Here is a 23,001-nt window from a genome sequence, read left to right on the forward strand (position 1 = left end):
ATTGCAGCTCAATTGAAATGTTATTTAATTTCCCTTGCCCTAAAGGTGGGGGCCGAGGAAGGAAGTTTGGCAAAGAGTGGGTTGTCAGGTTTTAGGTGAGGTGCTCAGAAGCAGCTTGGCCTAGCTCTTCCCACTAGCCTGGCCTGAGAGTCAGAGGACCTGGATTCTAATCCCGGCTCTGCCAACATCTCCAATATATGACCTTGGGCAAGTAACTTCTCTGTGCCTCAGTTATCTCATCTGTAAAATGAGGATCAAGACTGAGCCCCATGTGGGACATGAACTGTGTCCGAACTGATAAACCCCAGTGCTTAGAACAGTACTCGACACATAGCAAATCACATATCACATATCACAAATCACTTGACACATAGTCTTTTAGACAGTGAGCCCACTGTTGGGTAGGGACTGTCTCTATATGTTGCCAACTTGTACTTCCCAAGCGCTTAGTACAGTGCTGTGCACACAGTAAGCGCTCAATAAATACGATTGATTGATTGATTGATAGCAAATGCGTAACAAATACCATAAAAAGTGGCAGTCAGAATTAGACTCGCTGGCCCATGCTCTTTCCACTAAGCCATGCCGCATTGAGAGACTTAATGAATACTGAAAATTGATTGCTTTCTCAGCTCCCCAGACTTTACAAGTAACATGTCTTTAAATTTAAATTATATTATAAATTATTTGTATTGATGTCTGTCTCCTCCCCACCCCCAGACTGTAAACTCATTGTGGGCAGGGAACGTATCTGCTAACTCTGTATTGTATTCTTCCAAGCACTTAGTTCAGTACTCTGCACATACTAAGTGCTCAATAAATACCATTCTTATATTGATGATCTTAAAATTTACCTTCAGGCTCCTTTAACAAAATTCCCTTTTCCCTATTCTTGCCCCCCTTCTCTCCCCGCCCCCCCCAAAAGAAAAGTCGGGGAAAAAGTTTCTCTCTGATTCTGAGAAACCCTGTAATCTTGAGAGCAGGACCGGGCCAAAGCCTTGCAGAGACCCCAGTATTTCAGCTGGAAAGCCTGCCAACAACTGATCCCCAGTATTAGGCTGCTTTGTAAATCCTCCTTTGGAGCCAGGCCACCCCCTCTCCTCAGCCTGCTGCTCCAATCTTGCAAACAGAACTGAGCACTGACAAGGGGGACAAGACTCCTGGCCTTAGGAGGACCCAGAAACACCATTTGGTGGAAGCTCCTTGGCCCTGCACCCAGGGTAACAGGATGTGCTGTCCAGCTATGTTGAAACTACTTCTCTTTGTCTTGGTGTCCAACGCTGTTGGCCAGCTGGTTGTAGTTTTCTGCCAGTGAACATTACTTGCCCCATGGCCAAGATGAATGAAGGGGGCTGGGGCTTCTAGCCCAGATTTAGTGTGGGCTAGAGTCTTCCCATGTTGAATTGTCCGTGTTGAGTTTCCAACACCTAAGGAGGTGGGGAATCTTGAAATCAGGGCTAGGTTTCCTGAAACTGCCGACTCCAACTGGTTGGTTACCCAGCCAAAAGGTTCTGCTCTCTGGGGTTAGCTGGCAGGCAGAGGCACCCATGCTGCTCTCTGAAAGTCAGGAAATGTCACTGACATCCTCTTAAAGTAATCGTCCAGTGTGTGCGGGCAGCACTTCTCCTGAGACGCTCAGGGCTTCCAGAGAAAAAAGATGCATTCCCTCCTTGGAGGAAATCTTGACATCTCATTTCTCCCATAAGGCCTTCCCTCACTGAGTGAATTCGATTTTTTTTTTTAAATGGTACTTAAATGCTTACTATATTCCAGGCACTGTACTAAGCGCTGAGGTAGTTACAAGCTAATCAGGTTGGACACAATCTGCACATGGGGCTCACAGTTCTTAATCCCCATTTTACAGATGAGGTAACTGGGACACAGAGAAGTTAAGTGACTTGCCCAGGATCACCACAGACATGTGGTGGAGATGGAATTAGAACCCAGGTTCTTTGACACCCAGCCCTGTGTTATATCCACTGGGCCATGCTTTTTTAAAAAATGATATTTATGTTATGTTATGTTAAATGATATTTATGTTATCCTTCTAGACTGTGAGCCCGCTGTTGGGTAGGGACTGTCTCTATGTGTTGCTGACTTGTACTTCCCAAGCGCTTAGTACAGTGCTCTGCACACAGTAAGCGCTCAATAAATACGATTGATTGATTGATTAAGCACATTATGTGCCTTGCACTGTACTAATCATAAAGATTAGTAGGAAATGCTTCTTCCTCCATTTTTTAAAAAATGGTATTTATGTCAAAGCTCACCTATGTGCCTAACGCCCGTGCTAATCATAAAGATTAGTAGGGGATGAAAATGACTTCTTGTCCATCTCCAATTCCTCCAGCACAAAATCCATACAATATTTCTTATTCTTGGGTTATCATCATCATCATCATCAATCGTATTTATTGAGCGCTTCACTGTGTGCAGAGCACTGTACTAAGCACTCGGGAAGTACAAGTTGGCAACATATAGAGACAGTCCCTACCCCAACAGTGGGCTCACAGTCTAAAAGACTGTGTCTTTTACTTGTCATCATATACTTGTCATCTTGGGTTATTGTCATCTTGGGTTATTGTCATCCTTGGGTTTTAGCTACCCAGGAGAAATTGTATACAGTTTGCTTTGGTTTTTTTTTCTAATCTCTTTCTCGTTCTTGGCTTAGTCCATGTCCTCCTTTTTGCATGTATCCTAAGAGCAAGGGTGGCAAACCCTGGCTCGCAAGCCGCAAGCGGGCACTAATTCCCGTGCTTGGGCGGCCTGTGGTTTTTTTATTATCTATTCTTATTTAATTCAACGGTTGCGGCTTGGGCTGCTGTATGCCCACTGTTCCAGCTCATCGGGTGGCAATGCTCCTGCCTACGTGGGCCATCCGACCCCACCCTCTAGCCCCTGGCATGGCTATCTTGCAGGTAATTACCCTGCTCACTACCCTGTGGTGGTGGTGAAGATGATGATAGTATTTGCTAAGTGCTTACTGTGTGTCAGGCACAGTACTAAGTGCTGTGGTTGATTTACAAGCAAATTGAGTTGGACACAGTCCCCTGTCCTCACATGGGCCTTCACAGTCTCAATCCCCATTTTTCAGATGAGGTAACTGAGGCCCAGAGAAGTGAAGTGACTTGCCCAAGGTCACACAGCAGACAAGAGGTAGACCCAGGCCCGTGCTCTATACACTATACCATGCTGCTTCCGGCCAGGTTGCAGGAAATTTTTAATTCTCTGCATCTCTTGGCCATACCTGTGGTTTTGAGTTGTGGCTCTTTGGTTAATGAGGCATAGCCATCCCTGCCCTAGAGGCAAGGAGTCTGTTTGAATTCAAGCTGCTCAGTATGGCATGGGAGCACTTAATAAATCGCCATCCATGTTTATCAAATGCCCACTATTATTACAGGGGAAACTTTGATCTAATAAGTTTGCATAAAGGGAAATCCGAGACATGTTATCAGGGCTTGTGAGTCACGTGGTGCCTGTCTAACCAGAAATCTAAAATGAAATGATGATGCCAATGTAGGAAAACCCAATTGCAGTATTCGGTATTTGTGGTTTTGGGGAAGGACGAGGTTGACACAGGTGTGTAGTCTCATGTTTTGGTCTGCTGTCTCAGCAAGCCATTCCAGTGTGTCTTATATTATCTCATTTTTCTCAACATCAAAGAAATACAGCTAAGTCATGCTTATACCAAAACTGTATAGGTAAGCCAAGAAACAAGACAGGGATTGGAGTTGCTACCTGAGGAGATTGGGAGGGGGCAACAGGTAAGATTACTTAAGGAATGAAAATAAGGCAAGGAGATGCCGTTCTTCTTTAGATCACCCAATATATGTGATGGCTGCTGCTAGTGTCCTATTTTCATTTCCTCGTCATGGGATTTTTAGAGTAATGTTGTTTTTTGGGGGGTTTTGATGGTTGTGATGGGACATGATGCTGTTCCTACTGCAAAACGTGCTTTAAAATCCACCACGTGCTAGAGACCTGTACGGGATCAGAAGAATCTTCTTAGCCAGTGACTCATCTGGCTCAACCCATGAATATCTGCAACAGAGGAGACTTTTGCAGGGGTTTGAAACCAGTGTGGGTGCTCCATAAAGGACTCGAGCAGGGTTTAGTACAGTGCTCTGCACACAGTAAGCACTTAGTAAATACAAGTGATTTACTGTGCCCAGCAGTGTGCTAATCAGAAAGATAGTAGGGAATGAAAAATGACTTCTTGTCCATCTCCAATTCCTCCAGCACAAATCATAAAATATGGCTGTTCTGTCATTCGTTTAGTTCAGCGCACTTTCGCTGACCTTACCCCCACACTCGATATAAACCCGGATCCTGATCCCATCCAGTCCCCTGGGGTGGGTAAAGTATGGCTATGCAGATCTCAATCACCTTGTACTTCCCAAGCACCTTAATACAGTGCTCTGCACACAGTAAGTGCTTAATAAATATGATTGAATGATTAGTGAATGAATGAATCACCTGCTACTGAGCTGAAGCCTCATCATAGTGAGAGGAAACAAGGCAGTTTTGTAATATATGGCTTTGTGATTATCTTGGGCACCCTGGAGTCTTATAAACTGTCATTGTATTAAAGTTGAAGCAACATTTAGTGTCAATAATAGCTAACTCCCAGACAGCTTCTATATTAAATATATGACGTTGACAGTTGAGATACTTGGTTTCAGTATGTTAGTTCTCAGGATTAAAATAGGATGGGGTGGTGATTTTTAAGGGGTTTATCGAGGACTTTTAATTGGTCTGTACTCCTTTGCCTAGTTAGTTTATTCGTGTTATCCCTCATTTAGCAAAGGCTGTGCTGAAGCTTTCATTGTCGGATGGGAGGTACCAAGTGGAGTGGGGCCTGTGTCCTGCCAGTTTCAAAACTTGTAGCCAAGTAGTAAGAATGAATAATTTTAGTGTTCTTTTCTGGAATATGCGCATGCCTTTTCTCCATTCGTAAGTCAGTGGGGATAGTGTTCTGATATTCCTGAACATCCCCCTCTTCAGTGAGAGATCAAGTGGGATGGCTTGTTTCTCTTCAAATGGAGAAATGAAGAAGTGAAGAGTTTGCCAGGTCTCTCTCTCGCTCCCTCCCCCCTCTCTCTCCCTCCCTCTCTCTCTCTCTCTCTTTCCTCTCACTCTGACTTTCTAGTGGGGTGGTCCCCTAGGCAACTGAAGAAGTACTGGGGTGGTTTCAAAAGATCCTTTAGAAGTGTTAGAGGATCATCAGTGTTGCCAACCATCCATAAATTCACACCAGTGTGCCCTCTGTTACTGTCACCAAAAGGAATAAATTCACTGGCAGTCTGTAAAAATGAGCTAAAGTTGCATTATCAGTAAATACTGCGGTGATGGCGGGCTTCAGTTGTGCCACAGTTCAGAGGTTACTGGGGGCAGTTGTGGCAGGCCGAGCTGCTCCTGCGCTTTTGGCCGCAGATGCAGCGGTGCAACTGCCGGGAATTTACAGAAACCGCTGGGAACCCGGATGATCATCGACGCCTCATGGCCGTTTGATCTTCAGAGCTGCCTAGAGTTAATACCAAGGCCCACTTCAACCCACTGGGTGCTGCAGACCAAGTGACGAAGCTTTGATGCCTACTTTGAAATCTGGAGTAATTAGGCTGTAGTTTGAGTTTGACTGACTGCCGCTGCTGCTCAGCAAAGGTAACCTGTTCCCCAGAGTTTGGTAATACGCTTGAGAGCCACACTCCTCTCAATCTGTGGAGATCACCTCATGCCGATCTCTTCCCTTTTCCCACCCCACCCACCTCAGCAAGGTTTCCAACGGGGAAAGTTATGGGTGCTGAGGTCCTAGCTCATGGCAGCGGGGCAGGAGAGACCAGTCCTGTTAGACTCAGAAGTTCCTTCCACCCACCCCTATCTATTCTCTAGTGAATGCTTTTCTGATTAGCATCAGTGCAGTGACTCGTAGGGCATCAAATGCTGCTGTGCAAATGACGTGAGCATGCAAATGAGTGAGCAATAGGTTGTGCAGTGGTGGCCGACATTGCAGGATGGCAACGATGATAATGGTGGTTTGGTCCATCACCCCTGACTCAGCTGACTCCTTTCCCCACCCTTCCTCTTTCTCCCTCTCTTCTCCCCTCCCTTCTCTCTCCCTCCATTCCTTTCCTCCCTCTTCCTTTGTCTCTTATCTTTTCCTCTCCCCTTTCTTCTCTCCCTCCTTTCTCTTTTTCCTCTTCTCTGCTGTCTTTCTCTGTCACCCTCCCTCCCTGACTAACCTTCTCTCCCTCCTTTACCCTTTCTCTCTTCTCCCTCTTTGCCTCCTGTTTCCTGGCCATGTTTCAGGCCCAACCCCCATTCTACTAGAACCCTCAAAACAAAACTCACCCTTCCCATTCAATATTTTTATTTTCCCAGAGAGATACATTTGACTCTGAGTAGATTTCAGTCTATCATATTTACTGAGTGTTTACTCTGGGCAGAGGGCTATACTAAGCCTTTGGGCAAGTACAAGCAAAAAGCGTCAGACATGAAAATAAATTACAGATTGGGGAGCCAACTGAGTTGGAAGAAATTTTCATAAATACCTCGGGGGTAGCACTTCAAACTGCAATGAAGGTTTTGGAGAAGGAATTCTGAGAGTAGGCTGAGACTCTTCAGTTCTGAGCTGTGTTTTGCTGGGAAATAATTGTATCTCTGGCTTTTTTTCTCCTTTGATTCCTTCCCTTTGACTCACGTTTTCCCTTTGCTGTATGTCTCTGCTTTCTTTCTCAGTCTTACATATACGCCTACTGTGTCCTCTCATCATTTTCTTTGTCCAATCTGTTATTTCATTATCAAATAATATTCACTAATGCGCTAGGTGCTTTCATTGGGTGGTAGGCAGTTAGAGCAGTGGCTCAGGAATCTAGAGATCTGTCTTTTCTATTTTTGGCTCCTGCCATTGCCCTTGCTTTGTGAATTTGCAAGTCACTTCTTGCAGTGCTCCTACTTTCTTAGCAGCCAACTGGGAATAGCATTGAAAACCACCCAATCTCAAAAATAGTCTGAGAATGTACGTGATAATGCCCCAAGACCCCCAGGTTCTCTCTAGAAAGGCATTGCTGAAATATCAGGCAGTCTCACCACTCATTCTAACATAGTGGAGCAACTCTGCCGGTACTAATGGCCACTATGGCTTCCCTAACCCCAGGAAGACATGGCAAAAGCAAAACCCAATTTGGCAACTCACTGACAACCAAACTTAGGGTCCTTAGGTCACATTTCCTCCAAGAGGCCTTCCCTGATTTAGCCCTCTCTACCCCCAGCTCGCTCTCCCTTCTGAATCATCTATGCACTTGGATCTCTGACCTTTGGACACTTAATATTTGCCCTACCTCCAATCCCACAGCACTCATATACACATCTTTAAATTATTTACTATAAATTACTTATTTATTCATACTAATGTGTGTCTCTCCCCCTCGAGACTGTGTGGGAGAGTCGTTATGGGCGGGGAATGTGTCTGCTAATTCTACTGTATCGTAGTCTCCCAAGCACTTAGTACAGAGCTCTGCACATAGTAAGTGCTCAATAAATATGACTGAATGAATGAAGGAATAAATACCATTAATCGATCGATTGATTGAGTCGATCCCTAGCATCACCTCCAGGTACAGCCACCTGCTTCTGGAACCAGGTCCGTTGCAAGGGAATTTTTCATCATGTTGGCTAAGAAAAAAACAGCAGGAAAGCTCTGCAGCTGGATAAGGCGAGATTCATTCCATAAAGAATATGTGTAAATGAATTTATTCTTAACCCAGTTTCCAGTCAGAAAAGACCACTGCTGTTTAGAGAAATTGGGAGAAGGAGGGTTCTTGACTGTTGCTACCCACTAAGAAGGCAAAGGTTGTTTTCTCATAAGGTAGATTGATTTTTTTTAGTGTCAATTTTTATAGCATGCACTGTTGACCTTTGAGGGGCAGCTTTCCTAGAGGGTGTAAACTTATCCGTGGTTTGGGTTCAGTGCTAATAATTATAACTGTGGGATTTGTTAACCACTTACTATGTGCCAAGCGCTATGCTAAGGTCTGGAGTAGATAAAGCAGCATTTAGGACGGTGCTCTGCATGTAGTAAGCGCTCAATATCAGTATGATTGAGTGAATAAAAGATATTCAGTTCAGAGTCCCTGTACCACATGGGGCTCACAGTCTAAGGAGGATCTCCACTTTACAAATGAGGAAACTGAGGCACAGAGAAGTTCAGTGTCTTGCCCAAGGTCAAATAGCAGTCGCGTGGCAGAGCAGGGTCTAGAACCCAAGTCCCTTGATTCCTAGGCCCCTGCTCTTTCCACTAAGCCACATTTTCAGTTAGTGCTGCACCAAGAACCTGAGAGTCAGGGGACCAGGGTTCTAATCACGGCTCTGCTGCTTGCATGCAGTGTGAACTTGGACAAGTCACTTAACTTTTCTGGGCTTCAGTTTCATCATCTATCAAACGGGGATTGAATGCCCGTGCTCCTTCCTAAGTAGACTGTGAGCTCCAAATGGGACAAGATATGTGTCCAACCTGATTATCTTGTGTCTACTTCAGTGCTTAGGACAATGCCGCTCCTCTGCCGCTAACCTCCTCACTGTACCTCATTCTCACCTGTCCCGCCATCGACCCCCGGCCCACATCCTCCCCCTGGTCTGGAATGCCCTCCCTCCACACATCCGCCAAGCTGGCTCTCTTTTACTTTTGTGTGACATTCAGGCCAGTGCACCCAGCACAAACATTATTAACATCTGGGGCAACTGAGTTGGGCAACTGAGAATTTTGGGTACAGTGTCAGGAGCTGGGGGAAGCAGAATTTGGAAGCTGGCTGTGGAAGCTGAGACACATAGAAGGCACTTAATAAATCAATCAATCAATCGTATTTATTGAGCGCTTACTGTGTGCAGAGCACTGTACTAAGCTCTTGGGAAGTACATAGTAATAGTAAATACTATTACTACTAGTAGCACAGGGATTTAGACACACCAAACAGATGGAAATTTCTTCAGTTTTTTAACATGTCAAAAAATAGTGTGGCCTAGGGGATAGAGCATGGGTTCTGGGAGTTAGAAGGAACTGGGTTCTAATCCCCCCTCCACCACTTGTCTGCCTTGTGGCCTGGCCTTGGACATGTCATTTCACTTCTCTGGGCCTCAGTTACCTCATCTGTAAAGTGGGGATTAAGACTGTGAGCCATGTGAGACGTCGACTGCATCCAAGCTGAGTAACTTATATCTGCCCCAGCACTTAGTACAGTGCCTGACACATAATAAGCACTTAATGAATACCGTAAAAAAATGTCCAGGTAAAGAAGTGGATAGTAAAGGCGAGTGATTGGTGAGTGATATATGTCCTACTGACTCCTAATTATGTCACATTTCATATGGAAGGGCCAAATTTTTAAAGGGCAGGTGCCCCCTTTTTACCTGTAACTCAGTTTTGTACCTACATATGCCCATATCTATAACTTATTTATATTATTGCCTGTCTCCCCCTCTAGACTGTAAGCTTGATGTGGGCAGGGAATGTGTCTGTTTTATTGTTATATTGCACTCTTCCAAGCGCTTAGGGAGCCCTGGCCATGGCTCCCCCTTTAAAGATAGAGGTAGATCCAAATCCTCTAGCAACACCATGTTTCAGAGGTACTCTTGGCATCTCATTAAAGCTTGGAAAAAAGACATCTCTCTTGGAAAACTGGCCAGGTTCTTAGCTCCAGCTCCCTATGCCCCAGAGACCCATGACATCCCAGATGAGTAATGCAAAACTGGTAGACTGTTGACCCACCCACCTTGCGTTACCCTGTGAACAAAAGTCAGAGCCAAGGCTGGGGCTGCAGGGTTGGCAAGAACTTTCCAGGAAAGCCACAGCTGCTGTGAAGTAAATGCCAGCATTTCCCAAAGATGGACAGTGCTTGCTACTCCTGGTCTGCCTTGTGTGTCTTGCCTTCTGATCCTGGATGTCCCCTTTGACAAAGGTTTGGGTTGGGGACATAGAGGATCGTAGGCTTTGCACACAATCCTGTTGTCCCATACGTTGCTGTCAATAACTGTTGTCTTGCTTCTAGACTGTGAGCCCGTTGTTGGGTAGGGATTGTCTCTATCTGTAGCCAAATTGCACTTTCCAAGCGCTTAGTGCAGTGCTCTGCACACAGTAAGCGCTCAATAAACTAGATTGAATGAAAGAATAAATGGAGCTGCCTTCAGTCCATCACAGGGTTTGGAGGAGCAACCCAAGTGGTCATAATTTCCCTCTTATTAAGACAGAGAGAGAGAGAGAGAGGTTTATCTTCAGATCACACAGGACAGGAAAGCAAAGAGGTTTACCTGAAGCTCAGTTTTGCTTTTGCTGAAACCTGAAGCACTCTGGCTGAGGTCCAGGTTGGTAACAAAAATCTGAAACCAGGGTGTCTTTCTGCAGCTTCAGTTAAGAGACTCGTGTGTAGTGCAGCATTGTCCTTCTGGTTTTCCCATGGGGACTTGACACAGCCATATTTCACGGCTCAGTTGACTTGCAGCGGCCTAGGAGTTCAAAGAATCTAATCTCAGTGTTGCCATCAACAGGTTTTGTGGCCTGGAACTAGTCATTTAATCCCATCGGGTCCTAGTTTTCCCATCCGTAAATGGGGATAATGTTTATTAATCTACCCTACAGGGTTATTTTGTAATTAAAGAAAACTCCACCCTCTACAAAGTTGCAACTGCTGCTGCTATTTGTGTTCAGTAGACTAGCCAAAGGGTAAAACTCAAATAGAGCAGGGAAACAGTTCTGGTTACCCGTGGTTTACTGTTTGCAGGCCTATGGTTTGTGGCTTTCCTTCCTTGTATGGGTTTTGTATGCCTCAAATCAGAAGGAGCCATTCATTTTCAGAGGGCTGTATGCAAAATTCTGCTCAGGGAAGCCACATTATATAAAGTTGCACTTCAGCAGGATCTGGAACCTTCTTTGGCCTGTTTTACTTGCCTGCACCTCATATACCTTCCATCATCCATGCTCTGCACATGTCTGAGGAGGAGAAGGATTGCGTGCATTGCAGAGAATCCAGCTCTTGTATCCATGTGCAGATTCAGCTCCTAGACCTCCAACTTTGACCTTGTTTTTAAAACCACTGGATAAGTATGGGTCACAGCAGCAATGATGGATTGTTTTTTGGCAGGTCTTGCCACCATAAATAATAATTGTGGTGTTCATTGAGCGCTTACTTGTTCCAAGATCATCAGATCCCGCACGGAGCTCACAGTCTAAATAGGAGGGAGAACAGGTATTTGAACCCCCACTTTCAGAGGAGGGAACTGAGGTACAGAGAAGTTAAGTGACTTGCCCAAAGTCACACAGCAGACAGGAGGCAGAGCCGGGGTTAGAACACAGGTCTTCTGACTTCAAGTCCCGTGATCTTTCCACTAGGCCACATTGCTTCCCATAAATAGTGATAATAGCATTTATTAAGCACTTACTGTGTACAGACCATTGTGCTAAGATCTGGAAAAAAGTATAGAAGTGGGAATTAGACATAGACTTTGTCTCTTGAGGGGTTTACAATCTATGAATAGCTCCTTTAGACTGTAAGCTCATTGTGGGCAGGGAATGCAGTGTTCTGCATACAGTAAGTGATCAATAAATATGATTAAATTGATTGATCATCACCATTTCCCTGAAGATCTATACCTTGGCCTGGAGTTTGATACGATATTGAGATCTAAGGCCTTCCTAAAGGACATATATTTCTTGAGCTGATATTCCATTTAGCTGGAATGGAGAATGGAGAATGGAATGGAGAAGCAGCGTGGCTCAGTGGAAAGAGCACGGGCTTTGGAGTCAGAGGTCATGGGTTCGAATGCCGGCTCCGCCACATGTCTGCTGTGTGACCTTGGGCAAGTCACTTAACTTCTCTGAGCCTCAGTTACCTCATCTGTAAAATGGGGATTAAGACTGTGAGCCCCACGTGGGACAACCTGATCACTTTGTACCCCCTCCCAGCGCTTAGAACAGTGCTTTGCACATAGTAAGCACTTAACAAATGCCAGCATTATTATTATTATTTTGCCAGTGCATCATAGACAGTACACACAGCAGAGGTAGCAGAATTCTGTGACAGTTAGTTTGCTGTGCATTGCCAGTGCAAATTTTTTGACTATCCGCAAATCAATCAACCTATGGTATTTATGTCTCTATTGCCGCACTGTACTTTCCAAGCGCTTAGGACAGTGCTCTGCACACAGTAAGCACTCAGTAAATGTGATTGAATGAATTGAGTGCTAACTATGTGCAGAATACCATGCTAAGCCCTTGGGAGAGTACAGTACAACCGAATTAGCAGATAAATTCCTGCCCATAAAAAGCATATCTTTTGTATCAGGTTTATTACATGGCCTGGGGCTCCTTCAAGATGATCACCAGTCTATCACCCTGTAGTGACTCTGCAAAGCCATCATTAATCCGATTCTTATGTTCTTGGGCGGTGGACTTCCAAAGCACAGACAGAGGGGTAGATTAACTCCAAGATGACTGTTTCCTTTTAGTGAGGAAGAATTTTTCAAGGCACTGGAAAAGTACTCTGCTTCTAGCATATAAAACCAGGCTCCTATTACACAACCTTATTTTCATTCCATTCATAATAGGGAAAACATCAGGTGAAATACCACGGCTCTTGTTCAGGTGGCCGTATTATCCCCTAGTAGTGTTAATATAGAAATAATCCTTGTGGAGTGAAACTGAGTAACTAGCTGCAGAAGCTGATCTGGCCGAGAGTATCATATGCACTTGCCAGGTGGGGAAAAAACAAAACCATGGTTATTTCCCAGCTTTTGCATAAAGCGTTTATATTTTCAACAAACTGGAATAATGAGGAACCCCTGCAATAAAGGAAACCCATAGGACAAGGGCGTTGGTTTCAACTCTCTCCTCCATTGTTTTGCTTCTTGAGCATTATTTGCTATCATCATCATCATCAATATTATTTATTGAGCGCTTACTGTGTGCAGAGCACTGTACTAAGCGCTTGGGAAGTACAAGTTGGCAACATATACAGTCCCTACCCAACAGTGGGCTTACAGTCTTAAAGGGGGAGACAGAGAACCAAACCAAACATACTAACAAAATAAAATAAATAGAATAGATATGTACAAGTAAAATAAATAAATAAATAGAGTAATAAATATGTACAAACATATATACATATATACAGGTGCTGTGGGGAAGGGAAGGAGGTAAGATGGGGGGATGGAGAGGGGGACGAGGGGGAGAGGAAGGAAGGGGCTCAGTCTGGGAAGGCCTCCTGGAGGAGGTGAGCTATCCCTCCTGCGCTAACAGCAGACGGGGCAGACAGTCAGAAATGTGGCCAGAGTTCCCACTGTGGGCCCAGCACAGAGGAAAGTGCTTTACCCTCTTGGGTTGGAGCAGTTTGAATGGCATGGGGAAATCCCAGGAGCCCGCGTTGTATGGCATCGGAACTGGATCATTGAAACCTGTTTGGTAGGCTCATCAGTTTTCACAAACATCTCCCTGCGACAGGAACAGGCCAGTTTGCCTTGCCTGATGCCAGTCGTGACAACTGTTGCCTCCGGTGATCTGCTTGTGAGGTTGCCATCCAGTTTGGGAGGACTTTCATGAAGAGGAGAAGCGGGGTGGCCTAATGGATAGAGCATGGGCCTGTCTGCTGTGTGACCTTGGCCAAGTCACTTAACATCTCTGTGCTTCAGTTAACACATCTGTAAAGTGGGGGTTAAGACTGTGAGCCCCATGTGGGACAGGGACTGGGTCTAATCTGATTAGCTTTATCTGCCCCAGCACTTAGTACAGTGCTTGGCACATAATAAGCACCAAACAAATACCCTTGGGGGAAAAAAAGAGGAGCTGTCTTGTGCAAGGAAAGCAGCGTGGCTCAGTGGAAAGAGCGCGGGCTTTGGAGTCAGAGGTCATGGGTTCAAATCCCAGCTCCGCCAATTGTCAGCTGTGTGACTTTGGGCAAGTCACTTCACTTCTTTGTGCCTCAGTTACCTCATCTGTAAAAATGAGGATTAAGACTGTGAGCCGTCGTGGGACAACCTGATCACCTTGTAAACTCTCCAGCGCTTAGAACAGTGCTTTGCACATAGTAAGCGCTTAATAAATGCTATTATTATTATTATTATTATTATAATCTAGGTCATCCTGAGAGACCATGAAAATGCTTCCTGCTGCCTAGCCCTTCCCTGAAATCTCTCCAGTGTGGATCCGGTTCTTTGTTTAATAAAATAAATGGCAGAAGGAGGGGTAGAAATGGTGTGACTTATTTTTCATTTGTCCTGCAACCTCTTACCAGAATGTTGAGAATAGTTTCATTTTTAGTTCCATCTTTTGCCTTAGGGGCAGTGAGTAGAATATCTGGGCCACTTAATTTCCAGTCAAATCCCTTGAGAATAGGCTGGGTCGGGATAGATGTGGCCCCGGGTTCCCCTGCGGGGATCTGTCCCTGTTAAGCAGCAAAGCTGAGGGGTCTGAACTGATCCTGTGTCAACCCTAGTCCCAATAAATGCGATTGATTGATTGTATATATGTTTCTACATATTTATTACTCTATTTATTTATTTTACTTGTACATATCTTTTGTATTTATTTTATTTTGTTAGTATGTTTGGTTTTGTTCTCTCTGTCCCCCTTCTAGACTGTGAGCCCTAGGGACTGTCTCTATATGTTGCCAACTTGTACTTCCCAAGCGCTTAGTACAGTGCTCTGCACACAGTAAGCGCTCAATAAATACGATTGATTGAAGAGGTTGAATCTGTTCTTGAGGCCCCCTCGGGGGTTCAGGATGCTGATCAATGAGATTGGGGATGAGGCTTATATCTCAGGGTTCTGGAGGGTCACCAGAATTGATCCATTCTCCCTAAGGTTCTTTGTACAGGGGAATGATCCCTTCTCTGGTCCAGACTCCCAGGACTGATGCCAATGGGAATAATCACACGGGATCAGATCAGCTTTCAAAACCCAAGCAGCTGCCGCACCTGACAGCATTCAACTCTGAGGGTTAGAATAATCAGAGTGTCATGCATCTGACATTCGGTTAGTTTCCCAGGTATGAAGCACAGTAGTTAATTAAGCCTAAGCAGAGCTTTTCCAGCTTTGACGCAGGATTTGAGAATTAGCACCAACGTTCGTGGGCATTAATGGAGATTTCACTCATACTTTCATGCTCATTCTCTTCTCATCATCATCATCATCAATCGTATTTATTGAGCGCTTACTGTGTGCAGAGCACTGTACTAAGCACTTGGGAAGTACAAGTTGGCAACGTATAGAGACAGTCCCTACCCAACAGTGGGCTCACAGTCTAAAAGGGGGAGACAGAGAACAAAACCAAACATACTAACAAAATAAAATAAATAGAATAGATATAGGTACAAGTAAAATAAATAAATAAATAAATAGAATAATAAATATGTACAAACATATATACATATATACAGGTGCTGTGGGGAAGGGAAGGAGGTAAGATGGGGGAATGGAGAGGGGGACGAGGCCTCACACGTGTACATTTTTTTTTGTTCTCTGTTGCAAATTCTCTCTTGCTCTCCCACTCACTCTCATTTTTTGCATATTCTCTCTATTCTTGCCGTCTTTTGAATTCTTTTGCTCTCTCCCCCTTTCTCTATATCCCCTTCTCTATCTCCCCCCGACCTCCTATTCTATTAAAATATAGAAGAGAGAAGCAGCATGGTCTAATGGAAAGAGCACAGGCCCGGGAGTCAGAGGACCTGGGTTCTAATCATACCTCTCCCACAATGCTTGCTGTGTGACCTTGGGCAAGTCACTAAACTTAGCCGTGCCTTAACATTCTCAACAGAAAAATGGAGATTAAATACCTGTTCTCCCTCTTACTTAGCCTGTGAACCCCGTGAGGGACTGGAACTGTGTCCAACCTAATTCAGTTGTATCTATGCCAGCACTTAGAACGGTGTTTGGCACATAGTACGCACGTAACAAATACCATTAAAAAAAACAGCTGCTTTAAGATTTGGTGGGAAAATGAGGAAAGTGGGTAAAACATACACTCTAGAAGAACTGAGTGTAATCAAACAATCGATAGTATTTACTGAATACCTGCTTTGTGAAGAGCATTCTGCTAAGCACTAGGGAGAGTACAGTAGAAGTAGTAGATTCAAGGCATCAATCAGTGGTATTTACTGCACGCTTACCACATGCAGAGCACCATACTAAGCACTTGGGAGAGTACAGTACAACATGTTTACCAGCTAGCAGGGGAGACAGACCCTAAATGAGTTATAACTAAGAAGAAGTAGAAGGGAATAAAAATTATAAATGTGCTCCTGAAGGTGTGCCTGCCAAAGAACTGAGATGATAGTGGGTGGAGGTTGAATAAAGTGGGGAGATTAAAAATTAAATGAGCAACACCTAAAGGAAGCTCGTGGGCAGGGAATCTGTTCATTGTTCATTCATTCATTCAATCGTATTTATTGAGTGCGTACTGTGTGCAGAGCACTGTACTATGCACTTGGGAAGTACAAGCTGGCAACATATAGATATGGTCCCTTCCCAACAACAGGCTCACAGTCTAGAAGGAGGAGACAGACAACAAAACAAAACGTGTCGACAGGTGTCAAGTCATCAGAATAAATAGAAATAAAGCCAGATGCTCATCATTAACAAAATAAATAGAATAATAAATATGTACAAGTAAAATAGAGTAATAAATCTGTACAAACATATATACAGGTGCTGTGGAGAGGGGAAGAACGTAGGGCAGGGGGATGGGGAGGAGGAGAGGAAAACGGGGGCTTAGTCTGGGAAGGCCTCCAGGAGGAGGTGAACTCTGAGTAGGGCTTTGAATCAATTGATCAGTCAATCGTATTTATTGAGCGCTTACTGTGTGCAGAGCACTGTACTAAGCGCTTGGGAAGTACAAGTTGGCAACATATAGAGACAGTCCCTACCCAACAGTGGGCTCACAGTCTAAAAGGGGGAGACGGAGAACAAAACCAAACATACTAACAAAATGAAATAAATAGAATAGATATGTACAAGTAAAATAAATAAATAGAGTAATAAATATGTACAAACATATATACAGGCGCTGTGGGGAAGGGAAGGAGGTAAGATGGGGGGGATGGAGAGGGGGACAAGGGGGAGAGGAAGGAAGGGGCTCAGTCTGGGAAGGCCTCCTGGAGGAGGTGAGCTCTCAGTAGGGCCTTGAAGCGGAGGAAGAAGAGCTAGCTTGGCAAATGTGTGGAGGGAGGGCATTCCAGGCCAGGGGGAGGACATGAGCCAGGGGTCGACGGCGGGACAGGTGATAACGAGGTACAGTGAGGAGGTTAGTGGCAGAGGAGCAGAGGGTATGGGCTGGGCTGGAGGAGGGGGCGAGGTGATGGACAGCCTTGAAGCCGAGAGTGAGTTTTTGCTTGATGCGTAGGTTGACTGGCAGCCATTGGAGATTTTTGTTATATCATACTCTCCCAAATGCTTAGTACAGTGCTCCGCACACAGTAAGCACTCAATAAATTATAACTGAATGAAGTCATTTTGGAAGGACTTTGAAGATGAGGAGAACAGTAGTCAAGAGTATTTATTGAGCTCTTACTATGTGTAGTTCACTGTACTGAGCACTTGCAATGTATGCATCGTGGCTCAACGGAAAGAGCACGGGTTTTGGAGTCAGAGGTCATGGGTTCAAATCCTGGCTCTGCCAATTGTCAGCTCTGTGAGTTTGGGCAAGTCACTTAACTTCTCTGGGCCTCAGTTCCCTCATCTGTAAAATGGGGATTAAGACTGTGAGCCCCCTGTGGGACAACCTGATCACCTTGTACCTCCCCAGCGCTTAGAACAGTGCTTTGCACATAGTAAGCGCTTAATAAATGCCATTATTATTATTATTATTATTATTATTACAATAGGGTGGCAGACACAATCTGTGCCCACTAAGGGTTTCCAATTTAGAGGGGGAGAAAGGTGTTAAATTACACTTAGGGGAAAGGGGAGAGTGTAGGGATATGTTTGCAAGTGCTGCGGGCTGTGGGTGGGGTGTCCGATGGGAAGGAGGAAGAATTTCCAGTCGGAAGGAGGTGAGTGCACTGAGAAGGGATGAACTTTGAAACCTTTTGATTCTAATGGTTCCCTCTAACTTGTTTAATTGTAGAAGAATCCAGTTCTTGGATTCTTATTTGGCAGGGAATGTATCATTTTAATGGCATTGCCTAACTGGATGCTTAGTCAAGTGGAAAATACACATAGTTGCCTCTTTCCCTCTGCTGTGCACTTCCCAAAGACTCAGGCTGATAACTTTAAGGGTATTTGCATATACCTAATGGAAGCAATCTTTAGGAAAACGAAGGGTATTTGCATATACCTCATGGAGCAATCTTTAGGAAAACGAAACCACAACAGGGAAGGAGGGGAAAGAAGAGAGGGAGTGGGAAGGGGGAGAGGGAGAGAGAGTGCACATTTCATTCTGTGATGATCTGGAATTATTAGCCTGGAGGAAAACAACGAGATGTAGCTCACAGTGGAAATCCTGAACAAGATCTGTGCTGCACTTTTTTTTTTCAACGAAATGATCCTTGTGCTTTAATATTAAATCTCTGTGGTTAATTTCCAGTTGCTGGCCTTTCTGGAAATGAAGTATTTCCATTTCCCACTATCCTCAGGATGGTCAACAAATAATGCCTCCCAAATGGTCTGGGGAGAAAATTAATGAGAATGAAATCTGTTTACAAGGATGGGCTTGTCTGAGAAAACTGTAGTTCAGTCATACAGTCACAAAAATGGTTGTCATCAATGAGACATTGCGTGGGTTAATCTGATGATTTATGTACATATCTTTAAATTGTATATTATAAATTATTTATAAATATTGATGCCTGTCTCCCCCTCTAGACAGTGAGCTCATTTTGGGCAGAGGACATATCTGCCACCTCTTTTGTATTGCACTCTCCCACACAGTACAGTGCTCTGCGCATAGTAAGTGCTCAGTAAATACCGACGATGATGAAGAGAATATATATAGTGGAAAAGGTCCAGCTTATCTGCCACAGCTTTGTCCTACCTTTCCTTTGAGATTGCATTCAGCTTGTTTAGCTTATGGATAGGGTAAAAAAAACTTCCAAATGCTAGCAGAATTTTTGCCTGGCTCTCTCTGCCCTGACAGCTTGGTTTGCAGCTTAACGTACTTCGGGCCCGAGTTTTTACTGTAGCTCGTGCTTCTCTTTGGAGTACAGGGCTCCTGTCTTCTACCTCTGTACTATCGCAGGTGCTCAGTTCAGTGTTCTACCTGCAGTAGATGCTCAGTAAGTACTACTGATTGACATAATAATAATAATAATAATAATGGCATTTATTAAGTACTTACTATATGCAAAGCACTGTTCTAAGCGCTGGGGGGGTACAAGGTAATCAGGCTGTCCCACGGGGGGCTCACAGGATTCATCCCCATTTTACAGATGAGGGAACTGAGGCCCGGAGAAGTGAAGTGACTTGCCCACAGTCACACAGCTAACAACTGGCGGAGCCGGGATTTGAACCCATGACCTGTGACTCCAAAGCCCAGGCTCTTCCCACTGTGCCAAGTCTGCTTCTCCAAGCACAGACTTGGAGAAGCAGCGTGGCACAGACCATTGCACTGCCTTATAATAATGTTGGTATTTGTTAAGCGCTTACTATGTGCAAAGCACTGTTCTAAGCGCTGGGGTAGATACAAGGTAATCAGGTTGTCCCACGTGGGGCTCACAGTCTTCACCCCCATTTTACAGATGAGAGAACTGAGGCCCAGAGAAGTTAAGTGCCTTGCCCAAAGTCACACAGCTGACAAGTGGCGGAGCTGGGATTTGAACCCACGACCTCTGACTCCAAAGCCCGGGCTCTTTCCACTGAGCCACGCTTATCATGGGTCAACTCAAAATCTCTGGAACTGGTCTCTGGTGGGCAAAGAGGGAAAGATGACTCTGACATGGATCTTTGAGTTCATTCTGCTCCATGTGTGGCTGGTTTCGGAAACTCCCATCTGTCACACAGAGCATGTTGGATCTCAGGTTTTGAACCCTCCATCTGGAAACCCTATCTTCTCCTCTCCTCCCTGAGACCAGATTCCCTGGATAATTGGCTCGTGGGCTGTGAAGTGAGTGCTGAGTGTTAACTGCTGTTGCCCTTGTATGGATTGAGGCCTGTAATTCAGACGGTGAAGCCCGTCTGAGCCTGGAAGGATGAAGGCCTCAGGGTCTGGGCACTGGGTCCGGACTGGATTACTGCATCAGCCTCCTCTCTGATCTCCCGTCCTCCTTCTCTCCCCACTTCAATCTATACTTCACGCTGCTGCCCATATCATCTTTGTGCAGAAACGCTCTGGGCATGTCACTCCCCTCCTCAAAAATCTCCAGTGGCTACCAATCAACCTATGCATCAGGCAAAAATTCCTCCCCCTGGGCTTTAAGGCTGTCCATCACCTCGCCCCCTCCTACCTCACCTCCCTTCTCTCTTCCAGCCCAGCCCGCACCCTCCGCTCCTCTGCCACTAACCTCCTCACTTTGCCTCATTCTCGCCTGTCCCGCCATCAACTCCCGGCCCACGTCCTCCCCTGGCCTGGAATGCCCTCCCTCCTCACATCTGCCAAGCTAGCTCTCTTCCTCCCTTCAAAGCCCTACTGAGAACTCACCTCCTCCAGGAGGCCTTCCCAGACTGAGCCCCCTCCTTCCTCCCCCCCTCCCTCCCATCCCCCCAGCCCTACCTCCTTCCTCTCCCCACAGCACCTGTTTATGTGTTTGTACAGATTGATTACTCTATTTTACTTGTACATATTTACTATTCTATTTATTTTATTTTGTTAATATGTGTTGTTTTGTTGTCTCTCTCCCCCTTCTAGACTGTGAGCCTGCTATTGGGTAGGGACCGTCTCTAGATGTTACCAACTTGTACTTCCCAAGCGCTTAGTACAGTACTCTGCACACAGTCAGTGCTCAATAAATACGATTGAATAAATGAATGAATGGGTCTCATCCAGTTACAAACTGGTTAAAGGGACTTTTTAAATATAAAGTTCATTTGTGATGTCTATATCTGCCTGATAAATCTATTTTCTCCAAGCAGTATGTGCTAAAAGGATAGGGAAAAGTGTTTTTTCCCCTCATTGTAGCAAAATAAGTCCATTAATAATATAACCTTTTTTTGCTCAGAACCTCCCAGAAATAGTTATTTGATGTAGGAAGGCACACGTGAAGGATGTTTGGCGCCCATGAAAGGTATTCACAAGGCTCCCGATTCCAAGAAGCTCTGGAATTTCATCTTTTGTTTTTGCTTAAATAAATCTCCCTTATTAAAGTTTGAGATGGCAAAGATATATTTTTGTTTAAGACCACAAAGGATCATTTATTTACATTGGTCACAAGGTATACATGAAGCTATTTACACATTGGTGAATAGTTGTTTTAAGATAATATGTGACTGAATAAGGGACCTGTCAGGCCAGGCTCCTGGTGTGGAGCAAAGGTGGTTGGCACTGGGTTCGGGAAGGACACTTCTTCCTGGAGGCCAGCTCAATCCCAGTTTGTCCCAGATCAGTTCCCAGCAGCCCTCAAGGAGTTTACAATCAAATTGAGGGAGATAGGCATCAAAATAAATTACAAAGGGAGCATATAAGGGCGCATATAACAGCTTAGGTCATTTTAAGTATGTACTTCTTTAGGTGCATACTATGCCTGGAGCACTGTACAAAGCACTGGGGGAAATGCAAGACAGTCCCTATCCCACAAGGAGCACACAGTCTAAGGAGAAGGAAGAACAGATATTGAATCACTGTTTTACAGGTGAGAAAACAGAAGTCCAGGGAAGCCGAGGGACTTAAGGCAAGTGGCAGAGCTGGGATTAGAACCCAAGTCCTGTGACTGCTAGGCCTATTCTCTTTCTACTAGACACCATTTCTCTAGATGATATGGATTTTGGGGATCCCGGGATCAGGTAACCAAGCCTTTTTCTGGCTGAGATACTGACAAAGGGGCAAATAACGCTGGAGTAAATGCGTCAGTGAGCAAGTCTTCTTCCTTCTACCTGTGAAAATCAGTCCCAGACAAGCCCCGCTTCGGGAATCGAGTCCGTCCATGAAAATTGTTTTGTTTCAGACCGTGTCATCTGGGTTTATGTGACTACCAGGCAGGCCATCTGTACAAGCGATCACGGCACATTGTAAAGTGTAAACCAACAAGCGGTGCTTCCGTTAGAGAAAGGAATCTCTCGGGATTCCTTAAAGGTCCAATTGACCTTTTTAATTGAGAAAAACTAAGAAAGAAATTGAGACCAATACTTTTAAGACTCATGAAGCCTCCCTAATTGTATGTCTTTAAGAGCGAACTCTGGCTGTTCTGCCATGGTGTGGATGACTTTTTATTGAAACAGAATTTACCCAGGAGGTCAAGTCTGACCGGAGGACACATTTTCTCTGTACCTCAGTTATCTCGTCTTTAAAATGGGGATTAAGACCGTGAGCCCCATGTGAGACAACCTGATCACCTCCCCGAAGCTTAGAACAGTGCTTTGCACATAGTAAGCGCTTAACAAGTGCCATCATTATTATTATTATAGCTGCTTTTCTCCAAATGATGGGTTAAAGCTTCAGGGAGGCAGAACTGATTGAAAAGTTTTGGATCTAGCACACTGTGGCTCTTCCAAAAGCACAGAGGCAAGAAGCCCTACCTAGCCTCGTGTCTGGATGTGCAGTACCACTGAAAATAGGATGTGCTTAATAATTAATGAACTTGAATCCGGTTCTTTCATTATGTATTAAATCTGAGAGCTGGTACCTCATCTTTCACTAAAAGCCTTATTTTTCTCAATGCACAGTGCCACTTAGACTGAGGATTTCTGCTTTTGAGTGGTCTTTCAAGCTCAGACTGCATTCATCTTGATTACCCTTTATTTGCATGTGGCATGTCTGGAATGAACTTCACCTTCTAATGGCCTAAAATGTTTTATTTTTTTTTTTAAATCTGCTTTCGCATCCCAGCCCTGTTTGTTGCTATAGAAACTGAGGGTCAGTGTCACTCGTGGGTGGCTAA

At 44.7% G+C, this 23,001-nt stretch overlaps 1 protein-coding gene across 1 annotated transcript in view; it reads left to right on the forward strand.

Moving 5' to 3' along the window:
- The window catches only part of COMMD1 (copper metabolism domain containing 1), a 142,323-nt gene that overhangs the window by 63,284 nt on the left and 56,038 nt on the right, over positions 1-23,001 (forward strand). The window lies entirely within an intron of this gene.

Source organism: Tachyglossus aculeatus, chromosome 9, assembly GCF_015852505.1.
Source record: "Tachyglossus aculeatus isolate mTacAcu1 chromosome 9, mTacAcu1.pri, whole genome shotgun sequence".
Taxonomy (NCBI): domain Eukaryota; kingdom Metazoa; phylum Chordata; class Mammalia; order Monotremata; family Tachyglossidae; genus Tachyglossus; species Tachyglossus aculeatus.